This window comes from Zootoca vivipara, chromosome 13, assembly GCF_963506605.1.
Source record: "Zootoca vivipara chromosome 13, rZooViv1.1, whole genome shotgun sequence".
Taxonomy (NCBI): Eukaryota; Metazoa; Chordata; class Lepidosauria; order Squamata; family Lacertidae; genus Zootoca; species Zootoca vivipara.
In genome coordinates this window covers 9,488,591-9,502,583 of record NC_083288.1, presented here as the reverse complement: position 1 = coordinate 9,502,583, position 13,993 = coordinate 9,488,591, and the positions used below count along the sequence as shown (strand labels likewise).

Here is a 13,993-nt window from a genome sequence, read left to right as displayed (position 1 = left end):
AATCAGAGCAGCGCATGGAAACGCTGTTTACCTTCCCGCCAGAGTGGTACCTATTTATCTATTTGCACTTTGACATGCTTTCGGACTGCTAGGTGGGCTGGAGCTGGGACCGAACAACGGGAGCTCACCCGGTTGCAGGGATTCAAACCGCCGACCTTCTGATCAGCAAGCCCTAGGCTCTGTGGTTTAGACCACAGTGCCACCCACGTCTGCCTAATATTAAGTATATACATTTTGTACTACTCGACTAGGATACAATCAGTGTGGGCTAATATAAAATTATTCTATCCTTTGTCTAGGTGAATCTAAATGAAATAAAATGACTGTACTTAATTCTGAGGGTGCATTCTTGGACACTGAGCCCCTAGTGGCATTGCCCTAGGTTCTTTTTGTGATGCTAAATCCATGCTTCGCAATTCATGCTGTGAATCTTGTGCATATTTGTTCAGAAGTAAAGTCCAACGCTGTTCAGTGGGTCTTTCTGCCAGGTAAATGTGCATACTGCAGATAACTCAGTCTGATGAATTTTGTAAATTCAGGCTTTATCTACGTTGATAAATGTGATAAACACATGAAAAGCCTTATATACTTTTATTATTTGATTCATTTCACAGCTTTTGAGAGGTTTCTCTCCCTCCCCCAACTATTTATTTTATATAAGCTTGCATATTAAACACATAAATTGTTTTCAGGTTCAAAATCCAAACTGCTGGGCATGTGTGGGTTTTGGTATTTAGATGCCTGTTTTAATTTCCTGACCAAGAAATGTTATTGCTAAAATGACATAGCTGTCAGTTTCTCAGTGGCATACCTGAATGACTAATATTTTTTGTTGGACAAGATTTCGTAGACGAGAGTCTATCATATGCAGCCTTTCCAAGATGGATTGTTGAAACTCTCTGGCCATGTGGTTTGGAAAAGCTGTACTCTGGATTTTATAATGAAACTATTTTTAGCGTATGGGATTATTCATTTAGCGTGCTGATAATGGTGAAGATAGATCATGATTGGATTTCTCCTTTGCCAACTTGCATGACACATGATATGTATGGTACAGTCATACTTTCACAAGCAGATGCCACTTTACTCTAAATGCCGGCTGAGAAAATCCATAATTTGGTAAGCTGTTGAACAAGTTTTACATGAATTATTGGTTTGATAATATTGTCCTTAAAATAAAAAAGTTATTTTAAAGCCGTGAGTTGAAAGCTGTTTAAAAATTGCTTAAAAGGATTTGTGGCAAGTGATTTTTTTTGGGGGGGGGGGAGAGAAGTCTCCTGATTCATAGAACACTTCTTAAATTCCAACTGTTCCTGAGTAAAAGCTTGGACTTTTCGCCATGTCATTCTAAAACTGCAATTCATATTTTATTCAGAAGTAAGCACTATTAAGCTCACTAGTGCTTACTTCCAAGTAAACATGGATAGGATCTGTAATATATGTTGAACATTTGGTTAACAATATCTCTTCTTTAGCCAGCTGAAATACATTTATGTTTGAAAGCTAAACAATTTTGCAAATAAGTTATATTACTTTGAATGAATTTTCTTCTAAAATCTTAAATTACAAACCCGATCTAGGAGCCTAAACAAGGTAGGGGGAGAAGTATAGGAGTTTATTTTTTATTTGTTGGTATTTAGTACCTCACAGATCATACCAGGAATCTGAAGTATTAGAACTGAAGATGTTTTTCTTAGTGATTTGCAGACCAAAAGTTGTTGTTGTTTAGTCATGCCCAACTCTTCGTGACCCCATGGACCAGAGCACGCCAGGCACGCCTGTCTTCCACTGCCTCCTGCAGTTTGGTCAAACTCACGTTCGTAGCTTTGAGAATACTGTCCAACCATCTCATCCTCTGTTGTCCCCTTCTCCTTGTGCCCTCCATCTTTCCCCACATCAGGATCTTTTCAAGGGAGTCTTCTCTTCTCATGAGGTGGCCAAAGTATTGGAGCCTCAGCTTCAGGATCTGTCTTTCCAGTGAGCACTCAGGGCTGATTTCCTTCAGAATGGATAGGTTTGATCTTCTTGCAGTCCATGGGACTCAAGACTCTCCTTCACCACCATAATTCAAAAGCATCAATTCTTCAGCGATCAGCCTTCTTTATGGTCCAGCTCTCATTTCCATACATCACTACTGGGAAAACCATAGCTTTAACTATACGGACCTTTGTCGGCAAGGTGATGTATCTGCTTTTTAAGATGCTGTCTAGGTTTGTCATTGCTTTTCTCCCAAGAAGCAGGCGTCTTTTAATTTTGTGACTGCAGTCACCATTTGCAGTGATCATGGAACCCAAGAAAGTAAAATCTACCACTGCCTCCATCGACACCAAAAGAGAAAACTGAATTCTACTCCATCCCCCAGCACTAACTTTTAAGGTGGAATCCCTGTTTCTTCCAATTGATTAGTACAGATAAAATAATTGAACAAATGTTCTCATGTACCTTGTGAATTTGAGCTAATCAGCACAAACAATAGTAAACTTTAAAGCTTGCCTGTGTCTTATCCTTATCTCCTCATTTCACTCAAGTCAGAGAAGAGGGGAGGATCACTTTTCAGCAGTGAGGAATGGTCACTGTTGTGATTGCAACCATGGCATTTGTGGAATCCTTACTGGAATGTAACTTTGGCTTTAAAAGTATTGCTCAAGTAATGGCTGGTCCACTTGGTATTGCCTCGTATTGTTAATGCCAATTCTATTTTTAAAAACCAACATTTATCAGACCATTAATCTAACTGTAACAATACCACTATAAAGCACCCCCCCCCATTTATAAAACAGTATTTTGGAAGTCTATGCAAGTAACTCACTCATTAACAATGGTGAGGAAATCCTTGTGATCTAGGCCAATCATCTAAAGTTGTCTTAGGGCTGGGACCTTCCTCCAACCCCAGTCTTCTAAATGGGCTTCATTCTTCTTCACCTTCTTTTAGGATGTATCTTTCTGATGACTGTTCCCTGGTGTGACTCACCTTACAAGGCCCAGTGGTTTAGACCAGTGGTTCCCAACAGGTGGTCCGCGGACCCCCAGGTGTCCGCGAGCTATGCCAGAGGGGTCCGCAAGATGCTATTAGAATAAAAAATATATTAAATATATTTTTTATGATAACAGATTTTTTGTTTTGGCCGCTTCCTGCATGAGCAGAGTCTAGCGCGAAACTAGAATTAGATGAGGCAGTAGTTCTGCTGTATGCCGTTAGGTGGCGCTTTACAAACACTACTGTTTTGCAAAGAGGCAGCGCGTGCATTCTACTAACGCTCACCTCCCTAAGATGCTTTGCGCGCGTCGGCTTCATTTGTGCGCTACTGCGCAGGTACCCTGTCTTCTCCATTCCCCTCCCTCCTCCCTGGACTCTTATAAAAAGACTCTTAATTTGGCTCTCACTTTTTAATTTTAGGATTAGGAATTAATGGGGGTCCTTGTCACAATAGCGGCTCAATGAGGGGTCCTCGAGAAAAAAAAATTGGGAACCCCCTGGTTTAGACATATGGAAACAAATTACCTTTAGGCCCCAGAAGGATGCTAGGTACATGATACAAAATTAGAACATATTTGCCTGCACACCTTTTTTAAGTATAAAATTTGCATTAGGTGTTACCAGGGATTTGGGACAGTTCGGAAGACCCTTGCTAATTAGAAGGGGTCCTCCTTAAGTCCCTGCTGTCATCTTCTAATGAGGACATGTGGTGCCATCTGAGTTGGACAAAACTATACAGTTCAGGGCTTACTATTGTGTTAGTGAGAGCTATTATTCCAGCCACATTTATTTATACAATATATAAAGAACTCTTTGTTTTCTCAACTGTCATTTTGGATTTTGCCATGAGAATCAAATTTGTGTAGCATGATTTGGGGGAGTTACGGGGTTAGTACCGGTAAGTTGCATGCTGCATTCAACCACCCCACACCGGCTTTTTACAGCAGCCTATGGGTTTTAGTTAACAGTCCCAGTAATACGGTACTTATTTGCTGCCCTCACAGTTGCAGAAAATTGAGCGTTAAGGCAAAAATTTCGATGCAGTTTTTAGTGCTAAAGCAGTTGTTAACTGCACACTTCGTCGTATTAAGATTTACTTGAATTATCTGTTTATGCGGAATCTGTCAGAATCTGACAACAATCAAAGGTTCCTGAGAATTCCAGCTAGCTATTTATATTTTCAGCTTTAGATAGATGTAAGAATGTTGGTGACTTTTGAAAAAAGAATGGGAGCTTTTCTGCATAGGGATAGTTTGTATGACTAGGTGGTCCCGTCCCCAGTCACATTTTTTCACTTACATTCATTTCACTGATCGTTGCCAAAAGAAAAGTGAGGTGCATATTTTACAAAAGCAGCAGTAGTGAATAAAGCATGACATTTGTATGCATTATGAGAGATAAGTTGTTTTGCATTAGATAGTAATTGTTTAAAAATTTAGTACAGTACCAAATTGTAAAATCTTAAGACATATATACATAATGTGATATTTGCAGAATGTTGCTTAATGAACATATATTTGGGTTCAAAATGTGTGCTGGTGCAGAATTTGATTTGTGTTTACTTGGGTCACAAAAGATCCTTTATTGAAGGAAATAAACTTGTATAGATTAGGGATGATTTTACTATACTTTGGTCATTAAATTTTTTTCTTACCCATACTGTACTTCATCATAAGGTCCCAGTTACAACCGTATAATCCAGTAACAATGAAGTTCAACAAAACAATTTTAAACAAGTCAAAGAATGCACAGATAGAGGTAGCCCTACAGAAATCCCATACATTTTACCTGTCAAAGGCCCAGATAAATAAATTGTGCCCAAGAAGGACCTAATTTGGCATGCAAAGTTATTTACATGAAACCACACTCAGGTGTCTCACACCTCATGCCGTGCGTGTGGGGGGGGCACATTAAAAGGTAAAGCCTGCCTGCCTGCCAAGGAATGGTGTTTATTTGCAAGCAACTTGAAATCACACCACCCCAGCAAAGAAAATGGGCTTTGCAGCAGGCAGCTGTTTCCTTTGCCTGCATGGTTTGAAATCAAACTGGGGGCAAAGGAACATTTTGTTTGCAATTCAGGCTGGTTCGCAAAGGAAAACACTTGAACTGATGCCATGGTGATGTTAGGTCATGGAGACCTGCCACTCTCTCAATGTGACTCTTGGAAGTTTGGCGAGGTCAGGATCTGGTCCACTGGCTGCATCCAGTTCCCTATTCCTGTCCTAAACAGATGATTCTGCACTATGGATTCGGAGGCAGGCTTTGTTCAGCAGGGATGACTCTGAGGGCTGAATACAAGGCTCTTCCACGTGACTGCCTTTTTTTTTTAAAGCAACAAGGTCAAAAGCAACCCCATACAATACAGTATGTCCAGAGTGCTCACTTAGAAGCACAGAAAGGGTGGGCAAGCAGTCTTGGTCATCCCACGTAGCAACCAGGGCTACCTTCTAGAATCTGCACAAGAGGCTATTTCCTTTCTAGTCTTAATTGGGCGTTGCCCTAAAGGGTGGAGGTGGTAAGGGAAAGCTTTTAGGAAATGACACATGGAGCTGCTATATATTGCCCTGCCGCATATCCCACCATTCTTAATTTAAAGCTGTATTTGTTTGCACAGTAGTGTCAGCATAAGACTGTTTTAGTCAACTTTAGCCTCGTGGAGAGGGATAGCTGCCTCCAGGGGCATGAAAGAATGAAGAACAAGCCTCCTTGCAGCTTTTGAAGCACTCGCCAATCCCATGTTAAGAGGGCAGTACTGAGAGAGTCTAAACCACAGAGCCTAGGGCTTGCCGATCAGAAGGTTGGTGGTTTGAATCCCTGCAACGGGGTGAGCTCCTGTTGCTCGGTCCCTGCTCCTGCCCACCTAGCAGTTCGAAAGCATGTCAAAGTACAAGTAGATAAATAGGTACCACTTTGGCAGGAAGGTAAACGGCGTTTCTGTGCACTGCTCTGGTTTGCCAGAAGCGGCTTAGTCATGCTGGCCACATGACCCGGAAGCTGTACACCGGCTCCCTCAGCCAGTAAAGCTAGATGAGCGCCGCAAACCCAGATTCGTTCGCGACTAGATCTGGGTCCCTTTACCTTTACTTTAGAGAAGGTATGCATTCTTCCTTCTCCTAAGAGATAGCAGCCAGGCTATAAGAGAGGTTATAGCCCTGTCCAGTTTAAAAGAGGTATAGTTATAAAGCAGGCATCTCCAAACTTCAGCCCTCCAGATGTTTTGGACTACAATCCCCATCATCCCTGACCACTGCTCCTGTTAGCTAGGGATCATGGGAGTTGTAAGCCAAAACATCTGGAGGGCCGCAGGTTGGGGGTGCCTGTTATAAAGGCTTCATGTGAGACCTCATTGTTGTTGCTATTCCAGACTTTGGGTTAAGCGCACCACTGTTGTATGGGGATTGCCAAAGGAGAGTCCACAGAGCACAAGCTGGGCTGCTGCCCCATTCACAGTTGCTTGCAGCCTGATCCACCTTGTATTTCAACTTTTTATATTTGCACTGTTAAGAGGACGCTACTATTAAGCACCTTATATCTCCTGTTGTGCAGTGTGAAGTGATTTGGCCTGTTATGTGATTTCTCCACGCAGTGAGGAAGTAGGTCTAACTAAGCTAGTACATACAGTGCCATTGAAACATGGTTTTTATTTATGTCCATGTTTCGTAGCTGCACAGATAAAAAAACACTTTAGGCATCCCTGCCATCTCTTTTTTCTGGTGCTTCTTTTATGAAGAAATCACGATCCTTTTTATTTTATTTTAAACAGCTTACCAAGAAAGTGACCTTGATCTTTGAGGCTGTCATCCTTCCTGCACAGGAAGCCTTTATTTGGCAATGAGATTCTGTACTAATGCACAAAGGCAGCAGAGTGACACTACTTGATGTGGTAACTGAGCATTCAGCTTGGAACAGACCTTGAAATCTCCCAGGTGATGTTTTCTAAGCCTAGGTAACTAGGTCTCTAACAGGATCTGGACGTTAGACCTTATCTCACCATTACCTGCCACATCTGAAATACAGTGGTGCCTCGCTAGACGAAATTAATTCGTTCCAGGACTCAATTCGTCCTACGAAAATTTCGTGTAGCGAGGCACCGTTTCCCACAGGAACGCATTAAAAGTCAATTAATGCGTTCCTATGGGCTCTGGGGGCTTGGCGGCGGCAGCGGCACTTGCTCTCTTGGCTTGGGGAAGGCAGGCAGGCGCTTGTTCTCTTGCCTGCCTGCCTCCCCTGAGCTAAGAGAGGTGTGTGCCACCGCCTCCCCCGACAGAGCCGGCATTTGACAGGGCTTCCAAACCCCCGTCAGATGCGGGCTCTGTTGGGGGGGGGGAGAGAGAGAGGAACGAAGGAAGACAAAGCAGCCCTTTCCCTTCCTTCCTTCCTTCCTTCCTTCCTTCCTTCCTTCCTCTCCCCCTGCCGCCGACAGCTCCCCTCCCCCCCCCCGCATGACACAGCGTGGATCGGAGGAGAAGCCTCCTCTGATCTGCGCTGTGTCGGGCGGGGTGAGAGGAAAGCGGGGCTTTCGGCAGCCGGCGAAAAGTCCCCGCACCGGCCAGCTTCTGCTCTGGGTGATGGGGCCGAAGCGTGCCAATGCGGGGGTGTTTTGCTGGCTGCCTCTCCCCCCCCCCATCCCGCCTGTCACACAGAGGGGATCGTTGGGGGCTTCTCAAGCCCCCGACGATCCCCTCTGTGTGACGGGCGGGGTGGGGTGGGGGAAGCGGACGATCTTTCTTCCACCTCCCCCCACCCCGCCTGTCACACAGAGGAGATCGTCGGGGCTTCTCAAGCCCCCGACGATCCCCTCTGCGTGACGGGCGGGGTGGGGGGGGGAAGCGGACGATCTTTCTTCCACCTCCCCCCACCCCGCCTGTCACACAGAGGGGATCGTCGGGGCTTCTCAAGCCCCCGACGATCCCCTCTGTGTGACGGGCGGGGTGGGGGGGAAGCGGACGATCTTTCTTCCACCTCCCCCCATCCCGCCTGTCACACAGAGGGGATCGTCGGGGCTTCTCAAGCCCCCGACGATCCCCTCTGTGTGACGGGCGGGGTGGGAAGCTGACGATCTTTCTTCCACCTGCCCCCATCCCGCCTGTCACACGGGGTCGTCGGGGCTTGAGAAGCCCCGACGATGCCCTCTGTGTGACAGGCGGGATGGGGGGGAAAGTGGACGATCTTTCTTCCACCTCCCCCCACCCCCGCCTGTCACACAGAGGGGATCGTGGGGGCTTGAGAAGCCCCGACGATGCCCTCTGTGTGACAGGCGGGATGGGGGGAGGTGGAAGAAAGATCTTCCGCTTCCCCCCCCCACCCCGCCTGTCACACAGAGGGGATCGTCGGGGGCTTGAGAAACCCCTACGATCCCCCGCTGTGTCGGGCGGGATGTGGGGGAAACGCAGGAAATATCCTGCACTTCCCCCACATCCCCCCTGTCACACAGTGGGGATCCCTCGCTGCTGACTGGCTTGGCGGCGGTGGGAAGGGGAAGAATTCCTTCCCTTCTTCCCGCTGCCGCCAAGCCAGTCCCTAAGCCGAAGTGCGGCACGGGATGGGGCTTTTCGCCGTTTGCCTCCCCCTTGGCTCGGGGAAGGCAAACGGCAAAAAGCCCACGTCGCGCCGCACTTCGGCTCGGGGACTGGCTTGGCCGCAGTGGGAAGAAGGGGAGGAATTCCTCCCCTTCTTCCCACCCCTGCCAAGCCAAAGCTGGCTTCCCTCTGCAGCAGCCGCCGCTTTGTACCGGGCGGCGGCGGGAGACGCGGTTCCTCTGCTTCTCCCGCTGCCGCCTGGCACAAAGCCGGTTTCGCTTCCCTCGGCAGCCGCCGCTTGGCTTCAGACGGCGGCTGCCGAGGGAAGCAGCTGTATGCCAGGTTGCTGCGGGAGAAGCAGAGGAACCGCTTCTCCTGCCGCTGCCCGGCACAAAGCCGACATCGGACGGGGCTTCAGAAAGGCGCAGCGCTTCTCCGAAGCCCCGTCCTATGCTCACGGGTGTCCATGGCGTTGCGGTGGGCGGAGAAGTGGGGGATCGGATCCGTTCCTCCACTTCTCCCCCCCTTTCTTCCCGCGCTACAGCTCTTTATGTTCCGCTGGTCTCTGCCGGTTGCCCCTCACTGGCAGAGACCAACGGAACACAAAGGGGAACCAGCTGCAGCACAGGAAGAAGGCAAAGGGGAGATCAGCTGAGAGGCGCTGACAGCTGTCAGCGCCTCTCAGCTGATCTCCCCTTTGCCTTCTTCCCTTGCTACAGCTGGTTCCCCTTTTGCTAGACGAATGCCCCTTTCGCTAGGTTTTGCGATTGGAGGTTTTTATGGCCACACTTCGCAAGACGAAGCTGCAGCCATAAAAAAACCTCATCGTCTTGCGAGGCAACCTCCGATCGCAAAACCTATTCCTATAGCGGAAAATTTGTCTTACAGGGCATTCGTCTATCGAGGCACCACTGTACATTCCACTTGTACATGGAATAGCGAAGTTAAACTTGATAGTCTGGTTAATGGTGTCTGATGGTGTCTGCTGTATTTATTTGTTTAGGGAACTTGGTTCTTTTTGGTGGATTGTGAGGCACACCTGCCAGGATTCTTCTCTCAACCCATGTCCCAAAACTGCAAAACTCTACCTGCTATTCCAGTGCACCTTCAATACTAGTGAATGCATTATGACATGAGCTTTCGTGTACAGGAGTATTCATCTGCATCAAATATGACTTTCTATGAGCAGTAAGGGTGATGTGGAAGGAGCACTTAAACCCAAGACTTGAGACCTCTGTCTCTCTTTCCTGCAGTGTAGGAGGGGTTCCATGGATGGGTTGTCTCTTCCCAATTGCTGCCCTAGGAGGGAAGATGCAAATGAGCAGGGCTCACCTGAGGGGGACAGACAACCTCTCCCTAGTTCACTTTTTGCCCACCTCAACCCTCGGCTGTGTTTGGCTTGGCTAGCTGTCAGCTTCGGCCCTGTATACCTGAAGAAGTGCAGAGTTCTAAGCAGTGTAGGGTTTCAGCATGCTTGGAAATGGTCTAGAAACCTTTCAAAATTGACTAGGTGAGTTCCTGCCAACCAGATTCAGTATTTTGAACAATCTGCAGCTTATTAAGTCTTCAAAGGCTGACCCCCCACAGCACACATTGCAGCAGTAAATCCTAGATGTTGCCAGAGCCTACAGCATCTTTGAAGGAGAGGCCACAGCTGGCGCACTGGCCATAAACTGCTGAAAGGCACTCCTTGCCAAGGTGACTACTTGGTCCTCTGGTGATGCAACTTGATCTTGGAGTTCTGCCAGGCAGTGATCTGGATTATTTTATAGGGAGTGCAGTTTCATCTGGGACAGGTTGAGCACCATCTCCCCGGATGGACAGATCAGCTACCCACAGAATCTCACATCTTCTCAAGTTTGAGTTTCAGTTTATTGGCCCTCATTGAGCCCATTACTGAGTCCAGGTAGTTACTCAGCATTTTGACTGCCTTACCTGACTCCTGAAAGAGAGCTGAGTACACTTCACTCCAAATCCCTGAACAATCTCTCCCAGCAGTTTCATGTAGATGTCGCATACTAGGGGTAATATCTAATGCCTTCCTTCACTTGGATAAGGATTTATGCTTCCACAACAGAACTTTGCCCCTACCCTCTCCAGATGTACCCTATAGCCTCACAAAATCTGCTCCGGAAAACCCCTAGGACAGATTTTAGTGGGCGTGCAGGGGGAGTTCTGCTGCACAAGGGGAAATCCTGGCGCTGATGGAACGTAACTGGCGCTGAAAGAAACATAACCAATGTTTATTAACCTATAAAATCAGTGATTTCTACTTGAATGGTAATACGTCCGTTTTATACAGAAGTGAATATTTTAAGTAGAGTATTCGCAGGCTGAGATTATTTTACTGATTTTATTCATTTATGAACCACATCCAGTAAACAAAACAACAACAACAACAACCAAATAACCTTATGGACGTATGTAACTACAGCTGCCCAAATTCTAATTGCACAAAAATGAAGAACAGATACAGTACAATCGAGAGAAGAATGGCATCTCAAAATATTAGAATATATAGAACCAGCCAGTATGATAAATAGATTAAGAAATAAAGATGATAAGAGACTGAAAGAGGATTGGATATTATATTTGGATTATATGGAAAAATATTACAACAAGAAAATAATCATATCAGGTTGAAAAAATACTTAGCAGTAGATGTTACAATGTGAGATTATGCAAGGTAATGAAAATAATTCAGTTAAAAGGATAGTAGATAGGAAACCATGGAAAGAGTGGAAGGGAAATAAAAGTTAAGATATATAGGATTTAAATAATTTTGTAGGTATATAGATATATTACTATCATTTGTTCTTGTTTTATATCTATGCTCTATTTTTATTATTATTTTATGTATGACTGTAACATAGTATGTGTTGACGACAAGATATAATAGAAAAGCATTTTTTTAAAGGAGTCAGAAAGAATAGTTTTGAAATTTTTGTAGTTGGCATCGCAGAATTGTAAAGGGGAGCCCAGTGAAGGCAAAAGGGGCTAGTTTTGCCAGATAATTGCATAGCTGCTCTTGTCAATTACAGTTTCTGGTTCATGGGAGACACTTTGCAATGGAAAGAAATGGAATAGTTGCTTTTTTGCTGGCTCGAATACAATCAATAAATTTATGAAATGATAACATTTATTGATTCCCAGGTAATGCCAGCAGATGAGCAGTGTCAAAGAGCAGCTTTATTTCAGTATTTTCAAGCATTATGTTATAGAACAGGGGTCAGCAAACTTTTCCAGCAGGGGGCCAGTCCACTGTCCCCCCCCCTTGTGGGGGGCCAGACTATATTTGTGTTTTTGGGGTAATGAACAAATTCCTGTGCCCCACAAATAACCCAGAGATGCATTTTAAATAAAAGGACACATTTTACTCATGTAAAAACACCAGACAGGCCCCACAAATAACCCAGAGATGCAGAATAGAATTTATTATTTCGGTCACAGACCAGTTCCAACTCACATACAAAATCAGGAAAGTCATGAAACACAATAGGGATACATTTAAATTAGCAATTCGGTATAACAGGGACAGTGCAGATATAGCAGCAGTTAAAATATATAAATTAGATCTTACTCACTAAAATATAACCTGAAGTTGTCATTTAAGACCTTAATCATGATGATAGCACAGCTTGTTCTCTAAGTTTTATGGCAATTGCACAGAACCCAGAGATGCATTTTAAAACACATTCTACTCATGTCAGAACCCGCTGATTCCTGGACTGTCCGCGGGCTGGATTTAGAAGGCGTTTGGGCCGGATTTGGCCCCCGGGCCTTAGTTTCTATGTTATAGAAATTTGTTGGGAGTAACTTTGAAAGCTACTATTATTTCAGCAGCAGGTCTAGTTGAAAGAGGTACAAGAATAAATGTATAAACTCCTATACAATCTTAAGGTAAATAATCATACATAGAACAATGGAATAGAGATTTGGAGACTGTTTGGCAATATTTGGATGATGACAGGTGTTGTGCTCTATCTGCCTTATCTTAAGGAAAGCCTAGTATAAAGTTATATCTGCACTCCTGTGCTGTTCAGGACTCAAATGCAGTTTAATTGTTGAGATGCATTCAGTTATCTTTCTTTAACAAAAACTTGATCTTTGCTGACTTACATTGGTGGCTGCAAAAATATTTACATCAAAACTATGAAAATATTTAAATCTAACGAATGTAAAGAACTGGTTGCTTAGACTTTGTGATGAAGAAAATGTCTTATTTTCACACAGCCAGTTGAGGTAATACTCAGATTTATGTGTTTCATAATACAGTGGTGCCTCGCTTTACGAATGCCTTGCACAATGAAAAACTCGCTAGACGAAAGAGTTTTGCGTTGCGAGAGGCATTTGTAAGACGACAAAATTTTCTATGGCCGCCGCTTCGTCTTACGAAGCGCAGCCATAGAAAGCGGCAAAGGAAGATCAGCTGTCAGCGCAGGAAGCTGACAGCTAATCCTCCTTTGCCAGGGGGGCGGAGCCAAAACGCGGCAGTGCGGCGGCTGCCCCTGCCTGTCTTCCCCTTGGCTCGGTGAAGACAGGTGGGGGCAAGCAGCGCTTCTCTCCCCCGCTGCCTCGTCGCGCACCAGCGGCATGAGACGGTGCTTCGGAGACCTCCGAAGTTGCGCTCCATGTCGGGGGAGGCAGGCGGGAGGCAGCGGCGGGAGAAGCTCTCCTCCCGCTGCCACCTCTCACCGCGCACAGCCGGCACGGAGCGCAACTTTGGAGGTCTCCGAAGCTGCACTCCATGTAGGGGGAGGCAGGCAAGGCGGTGGCTGGGAGAAGAGAGCTTCTCCCCCCCGCCGCCTTGCACACAGCCGGCATCGGACGGGACTTTGGAGACCTTCTCCGAAGCCCCGTTGCATGCCGCCGTCAGTCCCCCCAGAGCCTATAGGAACGCATTGATTAAGTTTCAATGCATTCCTATGGGAAACTGGGACTCGCTAGACGAAAAATTCGTTACACGGATTGACCCGTGGAACAAACTAATTTCGTCTAGCGAGGCACCACTGAAAATGTCAATCATTTATGATATTTTAGGGATGGAGGGAATTTGACAGGTATATGGATTTTAAAATGTGTTGAGGGAAGTGGAGAACTTTTGGTTCATATTGTAAATAGTGTAATTTTATTGGATGTCCATTCAACTATGAAGTGATGGAGCATAATTACAAATGGCTAATTGCTGAAGAGTTGTTTAGGAAAGTGTAGTTCTTGTTAATTGCCTTCAGTAAACAGCATGTTATGTAAAGAGTACCTCTTATTGACAATGATACATTACATAGTTTCTACTTTGCAATGTTCCTTTGTAGTGGAACTAATTGTGGCAATAGAGAAGGGATGGAGTGTTGTGTTTAATGTAGGCTTTCAAAATTGAAATATGCCTTATTGGTAGTCCCCTCACCTGCCCCTGAGGATTTCCCCCGAGTTTGAATCTTGCTTCTGAATCTGATTTCTGTATTTATCCTTGCCTTACATGGTAAACCCATTTGGACTT

General features: G+C 45.5%; 1 protein-coding gene across 4 annotated transcripts in view; it reads left to right on the top strand.

The window, feature by feature from the left end:
- Window positions 1–13,993, top strand: part of ANKRD17 (ankyrin repeat domain 17) — a 95,611-nt gene that overhangs the window by 25,472 nt on the left and 56,146 nt on the right. The window lies entirely within an intron of this gene.